Source organism: Dicentrarchus labrax, unplaced genomic scaffold (assembly GCF_905237075.1).
Source record: "Dicentrarchus labrax unplaced genomic scaffold, dlabrax2021, whole genome shotgun sequence".
In the NCBI taxonomy this organism is placed as follows: domain Eukaryota; kingdom Metazoa; phylum Chordata; class Actinopteri; family Moronidae; genus Dicentrarchus; species Dicentrarchus labrax.
Genome location: NW_026136718.1, coordinates 15,573,122 through 15,589,313, shown reverse-complemented (window position 1 = coordinate 15,589,313; position 16,192 = coordinate 15,573,122).

Here is a 16,192-nt window from a genome sequence, read left to right as displayed (position 1 = left end):
CTTATTCAAATACAGGAACCAGTGGGGCTCTAAATAAGAGATAAGAAGAGTTCCCTCCCACCATCTCGCCCGAACTCCTCCATCCATTAATCCATCCACAAACCTGATTCCTCCCATACCCCTTCATCCCTCGACCCTTACCTCTCCATCCCTCATCCTCCATCCCTCGACCCTTTCCTCATCCCTTCATCCCTTCTACAGCTTATCATATTAGATAGTTCCATATTCTCATTGGTGTGGTCTTTGTTAGTGAAATGACCAACATGGTGCACCTTAAAACTGTTGCTGTTCCACAAAATGGCACCAGTGTAAAGAAAGGGACTTTATTATTCACTCGAGGAACTTGAATGCACACTGAAGAAATACACATTGTTTACATGCATTTTATACACAAATGTTTCTTTGAAAAAAGGGCAAAAGCATGTGAAAATAGTTTAGTGTCCCAGATTATCTTTCATTTTACGCTCTAATACAAGACAGGTCTCTACTGCTTCTGGGGACAGCAAACAAAACTTGGGATTCCTCCAATAGTGAGTATACTCAGACCACTCTAAGAAAGGCAATTAAGAAGAAAACAAACAAACAAAAATCCAAATGTGTTCTCAGTGCTTCCGCTATATTTATGTCTTCATTCCTCTCCTCATCTCACTCCTTCTATCCATTTCTTAAACTGCTCTTCCAGTCCATGTGGCATTCATGTGGGAGAACCAGTGGCATCTGTGCAATCTGTGCCACCTGCTGCCTTCCCTCCATCCCTCTGCCAGGTGCTACTGGTGCCAGTCGCCTCACCTGTGTCCCCAGTAGAGTGGGTCAGGGCTCAAGTGTCAGGGCTGATGGGAAACAGGACCACGAAAGCAATGGCAGACGGGTTCTATGTGCAGAGAGGCCATAATTAGATTTATTACTGTAGTTCTTTTGGTTCCCAGAGACTCACCTCCACAAGAGTTATGTAATTTATGAGGGAATTTTACCATTTGGAGATATTATAGAGCAGATTAACGCCTCCTCTCTTCTTACCTAACTATTACCAAACTACTGCAGCTTCTGTATGACTCTAATGTGATTTTCCATTCTGTTGTTCATTCATAATTGGCAGGAGGTCAGAACCTGAAAATGTGTCCAATTAGAATTGATAGAGACAAACCAATCCAAGGTGAGGTTTGATCACTTCTTTTATTCTTGTATTAATATACATTTGCTCTGTATAACCTCAATGTCAGATATTCCCCACTTGTTCATCTCATGATGGTGAGAGTGTGTGGTGCAGTGATGTTGTTCAAACCTTTGACAACCCAGCTGGACGTACATCTACTATCACTGTGCTAATTTTAATTAAAGCAATTTTCTCTTGGAACAAAATGGCAGCTTCACATTAGGGGCTGAAAATGTCCATGCATTTTAAAGTGTGTGTGTGTGTGTGTGTGTGTGTGTGTGTGTGTGTGTGTGTGTGTGTGTGTGTGTGTGTGTGTGTGTGTGTGTTCATTCCCTGTGGAGTGCCTGTGTGGGTGTGTGCAAGTACATAACGGATGTGGAGTGTGTCACTTTCCCATGTGTGTTTGTTTTAAATGTGTGTGTGTGTGTGTGTGTGTGTGTGTGTGTGTGTGTGTGTGTGTGTGTATGTGTGTAGGAGGCTGTGAATGGAAAGCCCATATCTGGCATGTTGACTAAAATCTCCTGGCTTGTTAACCTGAAAGGGATATGTGTATAACTGTATCTGTGCATGTGTAATGCTCCTGCATCCAAGTGAAAAATGCATCTTTTCTGGTTTTGTGTCTGTGATTGTGTGTGGGTGGAGGGGCAGGTGGTCATGACCAATCAATAAGCCTGATAATGAGATCTGAGGGGTGTCATTATGGTGGCCCCTCTGGCGTACAACGCCTCCTCTTCCGTAAAGAGCATCGTTGTCTCCTCTCCTCAGAGTGAACACGCACCTCATTAACCTTTTGAGCCAACAGAACCAACCAGACACCATTTACTTTTCCTCAACATGTTATTTGCTCTTGTGATTAAGCAAATAATTTCCCCCCCTTCTCTTTGGGTCAAACACTGTCATTTCTCAAATGCTCTACAAAATGTCTGGTTCTTTACAATACTTTGGAGGTTTTTCATATGAGAAAAGTTTTAGTGTCTTTAACTTCCGCCCACCTCTAATACACTATCTGTTAATGTTACCAAACAAAGTGATTTCTGTTGTGCTGACAGACAAGCCTCAGAGCCGCGTGTGTGCCATTTTGTGATTGGCAGCAGTGGAAATTACTTTCTGAAAATATCCCACAATAACTCAAGCACTCTGACCCACAATGATCCCACCAAAATAAACATTGCATAATCTATTTACAGTAGAAACTCAATTAGGCATTACATCATATATAAAAACATTTTTACAGTGAGCAGACTGTGCAGCTGTGATGACAAAGTATGTTTGATGGGGGGTTTCATGCCAAGCATGAACATTTTCTCCTCTTCCCCAAACCCAGCTGTCTCCTCATGGCAGTAATCCCTCCCATGTTGAACACCAGCACATGGATTATCACAGTAATATGTGGAAAAAACTGTGAATGTTTTCAAAGGGAAAGTGAAAAAGTGAACAGGGTGTCTGAAAGTCATGTAAACCTTTGGGATTCAAAGCTGTTTTGTAGCAGTGACCTTCAGAGCCATGTCAGTTCCCCTGTGGTGTGTAATGTGTGTGTGTGTGTGTGTGTGTGTGTGTGTGTGTGTGTGTGTGTGTGTGTGTGTGTGTGCACTTTACTGTAGGGGTTTGTCTGATTGAGTAGTACAGAGGAACCTTGCTAAATTGAGTGTAAGAGAGACTGTCCTGAAACTAGAAGGACATAAGTCTGGTCCCCTAAAACAGTTTTTCTAAAACTTGTGTACCCCTAGAGGTACTTCGAAGTACAGCATTTTTTTATGTTCATTTAAAAAATATTACTCATGCATTAATTAAAAAATAATTATACTTCAATTAAGAAGTGTAAATGTAAGTTAAAACCACACGTTTTATTAAATATTCCCATTTTCAATGCAATCGTTAACTGCCTGAACTGTCAAAAAACCCTTTGATCACTGCAGTTGCCTGCCTGCCACAGAAAATGACAAAGACAAGCTCATGTTTCTTACTTAATTCATCAAAAGGTGCAGTTTGATGCAAAGACGCGGTCTTAGTGTGTTTGCAAAAAATTGGTTAGTCCTGAATTTAGTGATGGATTCTAAACATTTAAAATAACCCTATATACAGTAAGTGTTCTTTATATATGTGTTCTGTGCTCATCAGAAGGTAATGAAAAAATATGTCAAAGGGGGCACATTAATGAAAAACATTTAAGAACCACTGCCCTAAAAGAAACACTGTGGGTGCATCAGCAGACATGTGTGGCACTATAGATATTCAGCCACTTCACGCTCCTCCATCGTGAGCTGTTGAATGAGAAGATCAACTAAACACACAAATGTAAATGAAATTCAGCAAAGATGCTTTCCTGGCTGAAACACAGTGCTGGATCAGCACATTTTCCCAGCATGCATGGACACGTATTGTAAACAAGGATTAGATATCTAATTACATGTAGCTATCAACACTGAATTTTAAACATTTTTACCCACTAATTTTAGAGAATAATTGCATTTCCTGTGCTCATTTGGATGATATTTGTAAGTGTTTGATGTTTAAACCAACATGGATCCACAGTTGGAAAAATAAGTCCGAATGTGTGTGTGTACACGTGTGTCCTCTGCTGTCGGGGCAGCTGAGAGCAGAGGCTATGTTTCCCCTGTGGTTTTGTACATGCTGCAGGGGAGGTGATCGCTAGAAAGGATTTAATTGCCCCCCCTCCAACCTCCTGGTTATGGAGTAACATTCATCATACAGTTTCACAACTTCACCCTGGATTGTCCCAGTGCCAGCACTGTGCAAGATCATACACCCTTCTCAGTCCCTGACACACACACACACACACCTTCACCTATCAGTTCCCAACCAGCTCTTCCAGCTTCACGGTCCATTTGATATTCTATTTTTGTTTAATTACTCGAAAGTGTCTGGCCAGGCAGCTCCAAGGTCTTAGCCTGCTGTGTGTGTGGGAGTGTGTGTATCCACTACAGGGCAACCTTGTGGCTCAGCATAACAACTAAGAAAAAGAAATTCAGATGTAAACATGGCAGTTTGATTTGACAGTTATTGTGTCAAAAAAACAACATACCATTGCTAGGATGTTTTTAAAAGTGTACTCATAACACTGTGGAACTCACAATGATCAGTTTTTAAGAAAGGATCAAAATAGATGCAGCAGAACCAGAGATGGTCTTTTTTATAGCACACACATTCTTCTTCCTTGTCAAAATCTGGCACCTACACACTCACAATGCAACTCAACTGCATACAGATATATATTTGTTAAACCTGCGGCTAAAGACGGGATTATACTGCGAGTGGGTCCACGTAACGTAAATTTTGACAATGTACGCATACAGGCTGTGTGGACATCCACATACCTCCAATTTGTTGTGACTTAGCTGCCTGACTTATCCACATGGCCACTACACTACAACAAGCTACAGAATACATCTGCACATATGTGGAACATGTCATTCAAGAACTACAATGCGTCCACGGTGTCCACAGCTGTCCATGTATCCAGGCTTAATGTAACCTCGAGCTGCTAGCCTCAAGCAAAGATTATCCCCATGTATTCACACTCTGGTTGTCTCACACTAGTTAGGAGAGTTGTTATTCATTGTGCCATGAGCTAAGCACATTCCAAAGACCAAGGCTATCCCATGGAGAGTTGGGCATCAGATGTGTTATGACTACTGTTTATCAGACATTAGACGTCACCAATAGACATCCTTGGGAAAGAGGCTACATTCTTTTGGGAAAGAATTTTTTCACATATGCAGCAATACTCGCGAGACTTTGATGTGTAAAATGGGTGGAGTTCCCCTTTAAGTGTATCCACTGTAGATCAATACCTTGAGGCTGTCCATCACTTCACCCATGATGACATGATGGGAAAATGGGGATTTAATGAGACATTACCTCAACCCCTGACCTTGGTAGGAGCATTCTGAGGATTTATTTTCTGTCCCCAGGGAGAGTGTGGCATGGCTAAATGCATGGTCTTAGTTATTCATAAGAGCTTTAATTATGCAACAGTAGTAAACAGTCCGTTGTCGAGTGAGAAAACAAGTTCCTGTTGACAGACTTTTAACTGCTTGGTGTGATTCTGAGCCTGGGGACATTTATTACTCCAAAACTTAAAGCAAAATGATTGATGACCGTTTGATATCAGCTTTGAAAATTAAGTGTAAAGCTGTAAAGGTCTGATCACGCCGAAGCAATAGACAGCGAGTGGAGGAGTTTGTCAGACGAGGCTGCCAAAATCATTTTGTACTGCGACTCACGGTGTAATTTTCCTTCTCTGAGAACAAGGGAGAGAGCAAGTGAGAGAGAGGGGGGGAGGAATTGGGAGGAGGAGGGGGGTGGGGGGTGACTGAATTAAATTAAAATGAGAGGACACTTGGTTCAGATAACAGAGTCTGATGGAGCCAGTTGACTGATGATGCACCGTTTCAAATTTTCTCCACACGATTAGCATCGCCAGAGGATTAATTCTGGCTACATTTAAAGTGATTGATCATTTCTATAAATTAATGAAACAAATAATAAATATATTAATAACGAATGAAGGATAAGCCTTGCCAGAAAGGCAACCAGCCATGCTGCTGCAATGCATCACTTTCAAATTTGGCATTTGCATTTTTATTTTTTTCAAGGTTTGCTTACACAAACATGCACACACATACTTATGACTCTTTTCAACACTTAGTGTATTTCCTCACAGGGACTCACTCGGCACACCGGAGTCGATGTGGCCTGTTTAACACTTCACTTCTCCACTTCAAAGCCAATAAGTCAAAACCATCCCTCTACCTGTGATTAAATAGAAGAGGCCAGGGATCAATTTCCCTTCGTCCATTAGGAACAATGAGATATCGAAGGTAAAAATGCCACACCGAGTGACTCTAATACCAATGAAGGTATCAGGTTTTGATCAGCTAATTGATTGACTCATTGAGGCCTTCTGTCAATCAGTCAATGCCCACTGACGACGGAATGGAGTGCAGTATTCCCCACAGAGAGCTGAACTAGCCAGGAAATTACATGTGCAGGTCTCTTTCAGCATCACTGTGAGTACTGTTCTGCATCCAGCCTGCATGAAACATGTCCACTCATCACACTGACATCACATCAGCACGGTGAAAAGGCAATTACTGGACTGAGCTTGTGATGACAGCTAACTAATGGAAATGGAAATTTCCATGTAATTATGACCATTTTCAAAAATTAAGTAATGGTGGAACAGTGAACAAGAAAAAAGACAAAATCGTGTATTAATACATTTTGGACCTTCACTAATTATGGTAATGCAAATTCATTCATTTGTGGTTCTTTCATATTTTTTCATCTTTCATAAAAATATGTTTTAACTTAATTCAGACCATTTTGCAATACTTAGAGTTTGAAAGAACTTCCCAAATAACTTTTCAAGTGTCTAGATCTGTGTGAATAGTCTGACTCAGTACCTGTAGTGATTCATGTCAGGAGGGAAATTCACACAGGATGAGGAAAGCCCATACTATAGCGTGGAAAGGTCTGGTTGGCACCCACTGGTAGTTCCAGTATGATAATGATTTACAGCAAGAGAGGGACAAAAGCACAGAATGAATCCCACCTTCTTCACTCAAAATCTTACCAATATATGACTTACATAAAGATGAGCACCCTAAAAGGAACTTTGTCAACAAGTTTTGTCCATTGGAAGGACACCCTAGGGAACATGATTTATCTACCATAGAGGCAGCCAAGCCCTTTGAGTCCACCAGTGGTTAATATGTTTGCTTGTCTATGTTTTAATACACCTGTTACCTGTCACTTGTTAAAAGTGTACCATGTTGTTCACTTGTTCACCGCTATGCAGAGGCTCCCCTAAAACAAGTTATGTCTAGCTGTGACCTTTTGCCAATGGTTGCGTTGCGAGCAGTTCAACTAAAGAGTCAAAGAGTTATTCTTCAGTCTGAGATTATTGTATCTGAATCATTTAAGTGATTGAGTTTAATTCTATCAAAGGGGATACGGTGTGTGGATACCTGAGGAAAGCTGCAAATGAGAGGCAGTCGTTCAGAGGTTTATGGGTCATGGGTAAAATCTGAATATTGCCTTTGGGAGCACACCTGAAGTGTGTGAAGTGAAGCAAGTGCACAAGAACCGTTCTGCTGAGGCTAAGAGGCATACAAAGACCAGACATTGTGCTGGGGCCTAAAGGGGACTCATTAAAAATTCAAAATTGCCTCTGCTCTCTTCATCAGTCACTAGGAATGTAAGGTGTGTGTGTGTGTGTGTGTGTGTGTGTGTGTGTGTGTGTGTGTGTGTGTGTGTGTGTGTGTGTGTGTGTGTGTTTTTATATTTTTTTCTGGGATTTAATTTCCTCTCTTTACATATTTTATCAAAAACCCTCTCCCCCACTTCCTTAATCCTCCTCTTTCTACCTTCCTCTCCTCCTTTTCTGGTGTCTTCTGCCTGCTATCCATCATGCAATCTGACTTTAATATGCTTTACGGAGGAATATAAGTCATTCATCACACTAGCAAGGCCCAGGACACTGCCATGCTGCACATTTCATAGGCCAGTAAGCCTCAGCAGTAGCATGGGCCAGCTGTAGACTTGCTAATGCCTCTATTTATTCCGCCAGGCAGGCCTGGTACAATCCGTCACTCCAGGCCCGACAACCCTGACTCTGTGTCACGCCTTTTATGGAGCCACGAGCTGTTCCTTAGTAAACATCTCTCTAGTCACCTGATTGGCCTTTGTAAGGTTGGATGGATGGATAGATAGATGCAGAGAGGGACAAAAATGATGCATAGGTGTGAGAGAGTGCGGGCGAAAGAGGGAGCCTACAAGATTGAGAAGGAAAATGAGGAAGAAGAAAAACCAAGGAACAGGAAAGATGCAACACATCAAACTGCTAACAAGTTTTAAGCCACACTAGAGTGCTTAAAACTTTGGTCTAGACTGAAATATCTCAACAACTATTGGACATATTGCCATGGAATCTGGTACTGACATGGATAGTCCCAGCCTGTCTTAAAATGTTTGGTGATTCCTTGACTTTTCCTTTTGCGCCACCATAAGGTTCACATTTGTAGTTTTGAGTGAAATGTCTCGAAAACTATTGATGGATTGCTATGAAGTTTGGTACAGAGCCAATTGTAACAACTTTGGCGATCCCCTTCCAGCTTACATCAACATACTGGCAATAGCATTTAGCTCAGAGTACCACTGTATCCAAGGGCAGCCTTACAGAGTCACTGGCATGACTGTAGAGTATTGGAGCAACACATCTTTCTCAAACTGAAATTCAACATAGCAAGCTACCAATGTTTCATGAAAATGTTATGTTAGACTTGAAATACACATTATGTTTGATTTAACATAATGCACTAAAGCACTACAGCACAGCATCTCCAGACTCCATTGACCAAAACACTAATTTATAAAGCTCTTCATGGTCAGGCCCCTTCATATCTTAAAGAGCTCATAGTACCCTATTACCCCACTAGAACACTACGTTCTCTGAATGCTGGGCTACTTGTGGTTCCTATAGTCTCTAAAAGTAGAACAGGAGCCAGAGCCTTCAGTTACCAAGCTCCTCTCCTGTGGAACCAGCTTCCAGTTGTGGTTCGGGAGGCAGACACCCTCACCACATTCAAGAGTAGGCTTAAGACATTCCTCTTTGATAAAGCTTATAGTTAGGGCTGCATCAGGTGAGTCCTGAACCATCTCTTAGTTATGCTGCTATAGGCCTAGACTATCGGGGGATTTCCCATGGTGCACTGAGCTACTCTCTTCCTCTCTCTTTCTGCACTCATTCATGTCCCTTTAATGCATGTTACTAACTCCACTTCTTCCCCGGAGTTCTTGTGCTTTCTCGTCTCGCAGGTTCTCATGGATCCTGGTGGAGCCTCCTGCCATGGTCCTGCTTGACTGCCATTGCCAATACTGTTGTTGCTGTGCACCTGTCTGTCTGTCTGTCTCTCGCTCTCTCTCTCTGCCTCTCTCTCTCTCTCTCTCTCTCTCTCTCTCTCTCTCTCTCTCTCTCTCTCACCCCAACTGGTCGAGACAGACGACCACCCACCTAGAGCCGGAGGATCTGTCCTAGGTTTCTGCCTTTTAACAGGCAGTTTTTCCTTGCCCTTGTCGCCAAGTGCTTGCTCATGGTGGTACTGTTGGGTCTCTGTAATTAATGTTAAAGAGTTCGGTCTAGACCTGCTCTATTTGAAAAGTGTCCTGAGATAACTTCTGTTATGAATTGGCGCTATACAAATAAAATTGAATTGAATTGAATTGAATTGAATTAATTTTACCTTGTAGATCATAAAACATTCAAACAAAATACACCAAAATGGTCTTTGTTAGTCTTTCCAGTGTTTGGGTTGGTCGAAATAAACCCTTACCAAGTTAGCTAATCCAAGTAAACAAATGCACAGGTTCAAGTTACAATGACCAGATGTCCAGGTTTGTCAAGGATTGTCCTGGTTTCAGGCTGGGTGTGGCCCGAGTCCCAAAATATATATTTCATGAAAGGTGTGCTCAGTAGGTCCATTAAGCACTGTATTGTCCCACATCCTGATGAAAACACCTATGGTGCGTGCATAAGTGCATGCAAGTGTGTGTGCATGAACATGTGGTACATGTCACTCTGGTCAATGTTCATCCACTAAAAGTGCTTGTTCTTGCCACTTACAGGCTGAGATTATTATTGTAAGTGTCTGACAACATTACGGAAAGGATCCCTACCTACAGAAATAGACCTTTATTTTTTTTTAGAGTTTTTGTTTTAATTAGAAACAGCTGTCATGTCACTATCACTCACCACCAGACTCCATAGACAAAAACAGTGATTTAATTTAGTTTTGCCATTGCTACAACAATCACCAATTCTGGTATGGTCAAAATAAATTCTTAATTCACAGTCGTTCTCTTCAACAGTTGCCCACAGAGAGACTCACATGCAAACATGCATGCGCACCGGACCGGACAATGCACGGGGATCAATACTTGGAGTGTGACATTACTCAACTATATATTTTCATGGCAAATAGTTTTTTTTTTTTTTTTTTTGCCATTTTAATGTTCTTAATCTCATACATATAATCTTTAACTTTATTTCAGTATTAACAACTGGTGCCTAAAGGAATAAAAGTAAAATATATACATACATATAAAACATATAAGCTCACATATACAGGTGTGACACAAAGGGACAGGACCCCAATCTCACAGTAGTGTAAACATTCACAAGCAATCAGCAGAACCCACAGAGTCCTTGCCACTGGCAAAAAAGTAGGGTGTGGATATTATGATCCACTGGGAAATAGGAGTCCGTGGGGAAAATGAACTCATATTATCAAATACCATTCACGCATTGCTTTTAAATGACTGCAATTATTCTTTGAAGCGCGATTAGCCTGTGGAAGATTCTCATGAGAACAGTGTGGTGGATTAACTATGTCAGCCTGACACTTGTGTAATTTGACAGGGGATTGCAAGGAAACACTGGGAGCTGTGGAACATACAACTTATGGTGTATTAATGTGACTTATGTTACAAGGCTTTGAAGGCTAATCATAAATCTTCAATCAATAAACTGAGTAATTAAAGTTAATCACAAACAGTTATGCAATAAAGAAAGCCATATGAAAAAGAACGGACCCTTAGGCTAATTAGCGGTGCTGAACCATGAGTTATCACAGGTCATCCAAGTCCCAAATCCTCTAACATCTAATCTAACATCACTAATCCTTAATGAGAAGACCTGTGCTGTTTAAGGATTGCTGATAATTTGTGCAAGGTGGACATGCAGAACATACTTGATTAGCGGACTCAAAATCGTCCAAACGTGATTTTTCTCTCTGTATGAACATCTGACTTACAGCTGAAGTGAACTGCATGGAGGAGCATCAAACTCTGTGTACACATCTGCCCTAAATCTCAGCTTTTAACTGCTAGAACATTGCCCAGTGCACTGTGTAATGTATAGGTGTGTCTGCATTTTTGTCCTTGGGTCAGTCGCATTGTTTGATCTCTAATGTTCCTCTTCAGGCTTTTTATGCCTCCTTGTTATATGCCCTCACCTTTACACTTTCCCTCTTTCACGCTCCACCTTCCGCCTCCAGTAATAAATCACCTTACCTGTCTGTCTGTCTGTCTGTCTGTCCGACCCTGACCTTGATAACTATTGACGAGATGATGGAACTCTTTATTCCCAACCTCATCTACCTGTCACGCTGATGGAGAGAGAATAGCAAACCAACCATAATGTGCGGACACATACGCACTTAGAGAGTGAAGGAAGAAAGAGATACATACGCTTATAGGCACTAGCTATACCTTATACCTTCCCTCCTATGGATTAGGGCTCTGTATCCTGGAGTGACCCCAGAAGATCCTACTTTTTAATGATCAGTAGCCTGTAATTCCCCCTATGCAAATGCAAACCTTTGAAAGGTAACATCCGTTTCCTCAGCCCACTGGCCTCCATGACTGATAGGACATGGTAACAGTGTGGAAAGTTAATCTAACCGATCCTCCATCATCATTAGAGTTATTGATAGGCTGTGGAGGGGCAGCAGACTAGCAGGGCAGTACCTGTAGCCCACTCCAGCTGTTCTTTGGCCTCAGCCCCATTCTGATTTACTCCTATAGATTAGCTGTCACTGGAGGTGAAGCAATCTGTCACAGTACTTGCCCACAGGGACCATGAAAAAAGAGGGTATAAAGGAAAACATATATGAGTCATGGTATATACACTGAAAATGAGTCATTTTATTGTGTTCCTTGTGAACTCTGGCTAGCATACCTCTTCTCTTCCCTTCTCCACTTGTTGATCTGGCGTTTATCACCAAACACTTCAATTTGAATCCTATGATATACTGCCAGAAGTTAAAGGCCATGTTTGACGCTCCTCCAGACAAGTGACTAAGCCATGTGCATCTGGTTAGGAGAGCAGCTGGTATTAACAGCCATGCTGTCCTCTGCTTGTCTACTGAAATTTGTCCTGCAAAGGCTAATATGGGCACCCAGGCCACTAAATCTTATGACATATCAGACCTCTGAACAGCAACAGTAAACACAGCCGGCTGGAGGGAGGACAGAGTCACTGGCTAATCAATAGAAACAGCATTTGCTTCCATTGTTTTTCCTCCTCTCAGCAGAATCGCCATTCTCATAAAGAATCTGCTCTCTGCAATTAGGGTGGGCTTGCTGATGGTGTCTTGGGTGGACCGGGGATTAGATTTAGAAAAAGAGGTTGAGGGGGAGGCAGAGAGAGGTGATAATGGAATTGAAATAGTTAGAAAATGGCTAATGCAGGAGATTCAAAAGGATGGGAGAGCATAACAAATGATCACATAGAAAAGATTCAGGACCAGTGGGTGTGAAAAATGTATAGCCTACTGTGAAAAAAGCAGCAATCTTTGGTATGGTATGGTGGTAATGTACATTAGAGAGAGGAAATGTAAATATTGACAAAATGTCTAGGCATAGCCTATATTTGTGCATTTACATTGTATTATGTACAGTATATGTACTGTTGGGCCTATTTCTACACACATTTGTCCTCCTACAGGGCTGAAATTCAATTAAATAAAACAAATTAAACTAAACTGAACCTATATTTTCCTATTGTATTACACATTCATTACTAGGGATGCATGATAACTATCAGGACAGATAAATAAATCAGCCGATAATGGAAAATTTATATTATTATAAATGATCTGGCCATTTTGGTCATGATACTGGTGGCGTTGGGGAAGGCGATGCTCAGATGGCATCGGCATCATCAGCAGCATCATGTAAGAGAGAGAACACAATGCAAAGTTGCTTATATGCTAATATGTCTTTACATCACTGTTGATATTTGCACTACCACTACTGGTTTGGTGAGTTACTTATCTGAATAATTTAAAATACTTTTGCAATATATGTTTGCAACATATTTTCCGTACCAATGAAGCAGATTTAGATTTAAAAGACTACTTATTTAGCATTGCACTCCTATAACATTGTGGGACTCATGATGGACAGTTTTAACAAACAAAGATAAAAATCAATGCAGTAGAACCAGAAATATTGTCTTTTTTATTCCACATCTTCCACCTTGTCAAAACCCGGCAACTTCATTACCCACAGTGCATCTTAACTCCTGGAGATTCAGATGCGTTATGCCAGTACTGGCTAATGTAGCCTCGAGTTTGCTAGCCTCGAAGCAGAAATAAGGCTTCAGTGGTCGGGCTTGCTCACTTCTCCAGATTTAGTTTTCATTTTTAAACTTGCAGCCCCAGCGTTGACTCAAGTGACATCACATGAGGCAATTCATAATTCAGTTTTGTGCATCTCCCTCTGGAGGCAAAACGTGTAAACAGAATTGGATGCGCAGTCACCATTCATTTCTGGACATTACTAAAAAATTAAATGACAATATGCAGTGAGTGTTTTTATTAGTATCAAATCAATAAACTTATTTAGAGACTTCCTGCTGAAATAGACACACTTGTGTTCTGACCCACGACACACCACAGGCCAAAGGCTGGAGATAATGTACATGAACGCAAAGAAAATTAATCACAAAACACGAGAAGATGTCCTGATACAGCAGTGTTGGGGGAAAAAAAAGCCCGTCAAAATTAATACCAGATTCCATAAGCATTACACAAGAAAGCTGAAATAAACCACCAACGGAGACGCCTCCCATCAATTGAAAATTTAATTTAAAGTAAACAGACAGTGATGGCAGAGAATAAGAAGTACTGTACATCAAGGAAACTGAAGAGAATATGTGAGAGAGAGGAGTCTGTTTTGTGACCTCGGGTAACCCGTGTGCGCCTACGCTGCGTGTGTGAACTAGCCTGAGTGAATATTTATCAGCACCAACGCATGCAGACACACAGAGCTGTGTCTGACACAGCCATACTGTAAGAGCCATCGTCCCACGTTCCTACTGAAATGTTTGGCCTGTGAGTTCCAGCACGTCTGCCACGTCCTGCTGGTCTCTGGACGTGCATGGTTGGGTGAGACGGGGCGAGTTAGGGCGCTCTCACTGCCTATTACTGCTGAACAGGCACACCTGACCTTCCATAAATTTGCCGCCTGCGTTGCCACTCATTTACAATGCAAAATAAGTACTGTCTGTCTGCCTGTCAGTCCTTCTACCTCACCTCCCTTTCTGTCTCTCTTCCTGCTCATTTTTATTAAAAGGTAATGTGATTTTTTTCATAACATATGTTCTAAGTTGGCTCCCCTTTTCTTTTTGATATCGCTGCCTTATCTTATGGGACTGGAGCGATATATGAAAATGAGATAAGGATATATTGACCGCTGACTTTCCTAGGAAGACACAAAACGTCTCAATATTAGATCCCGAACACTGTTAGTGTTGCAATAACAACGGGAGCTTTATGAAAAGATGTAGAGGATAACCTTTAAAAGAAAAATTTAATTTTAATGTTAGGCAATATCCCTAACCAAAAGCCTCAAAGATATATTATTGAACTGTCCTCAGCCAAAGGTACATAAGAAATATAAAAAAACAAGAAACAAGAAATTGCCAATGTTGAAAACATTGTGTTCAATCACCACAACAAAGATGATTTTGGCTGGTTCACCCGAAATATTTCCTCACTTAGCTGTGGTGGTATCTAGCCATGCAGATGGCTTTGATTTAATTTGAGTTCAGCCTCCACTCCAATACAAGGGAGGTTGAAGAAAAAGCATAAATTGTAAATGCAACTGACATTTTGAAAAATCTACAGAAAATATATTTTTCCAGAATCAGTGTTCCTGCATTTTTTTAATTTGTTTTTTTATTAGCTGTAGCTCAAATGAATACTGTAGTAACAATTCAGTACACCTGCATTGTATTGGGACGGAGGCAGAAATCTTGAAGATGTTATCTCAAAACCTTGGCTAATAAAACCAAAAGCTGTCTGCATTCATCTGAATGAGGATTAAAGCAATGAGAAGAAAATCTGTTACACAAAAATGCCTCTATTTTTTTTTTCTCTATTTCTTTCTGTAAAAGCAAAAATTGTTCTTTGGTTGAACAGTAAACAATTCAAAGTCACAATGTCAACACCAAGACAAGAGGTAAAGGTGTGCACAATTGCAATAGAGGTAAATTTCAAAATATGTTCTTTGTAATTTGGTGAACCAATCGCTTAAAGTATACTTATTACTTATTCCCTCTACCCTTATTCAAATGCAATGCCTTTAACAACTCTGAATTATTTTTCTGTAACAGAAGAGATGTGGATCCAGCATCCAGGGTAGAGAGATGGAAAATGTGATTGTGAAAGTGTTACAAGCCCAGACAAGAATGCATCAGTGTTGAAATCCTGGGGGGGGGACTGTAACATTGTACCTGGCTTAGACACACACACACACACACACACACACAATAAAGCAACACAAAGACTGTTGTTTTCTGGATTTCACCTGTCCTCTGTCAAAGTAGTGCTCCAGTGAGCTACCTAACACACCTGCCTGTCCTCTCTCATAAGGACACCCTCCTGACCTTTCCTCACACTATTGTCTGACTGCCTGCACGAGTGTGTGTGTGTGCTCTTTCCAGTGTGCCCATGAACTGACATATTGGCACAGTGCCCCAATGCACTGGTGAATGTGGGTCAGAGGGAGCGCCCCTACACGCATACACACAGACAGACTTTGGTGACTTTCATTTCAGCTCTCTCCAAAAGACTTGCTGTGCATGGACACATCAGAGAGCTGTTGTAGCAGCCAGTGCTCAACTTCAGATAAAGTAAGAACAATGTCATGTTGCATTAAGCCCATCTGAGAACATCTGATGCATAAAATTGTTGTTGTTTCTTCGGCACTCAGAGGAGTGAGGAGGGTATTGTTGCTTGTCACCATATTGCTTCTGCTATTTGATATAACCAGATACAGGAGAGGATGCGTTTAACTTGTATAGTTTTGCCTCACCAGCTATTAAAATAGATAATTAAATAGAAGGAGGACTAGAGAAAAGGACGATGCTGCGTGCCAGGGGAGCTCAAGGACAGCATAGTTAATGGGGCATCAGACACATGACAGGGAAGAAAGGAAATGGGGCGGATGTTA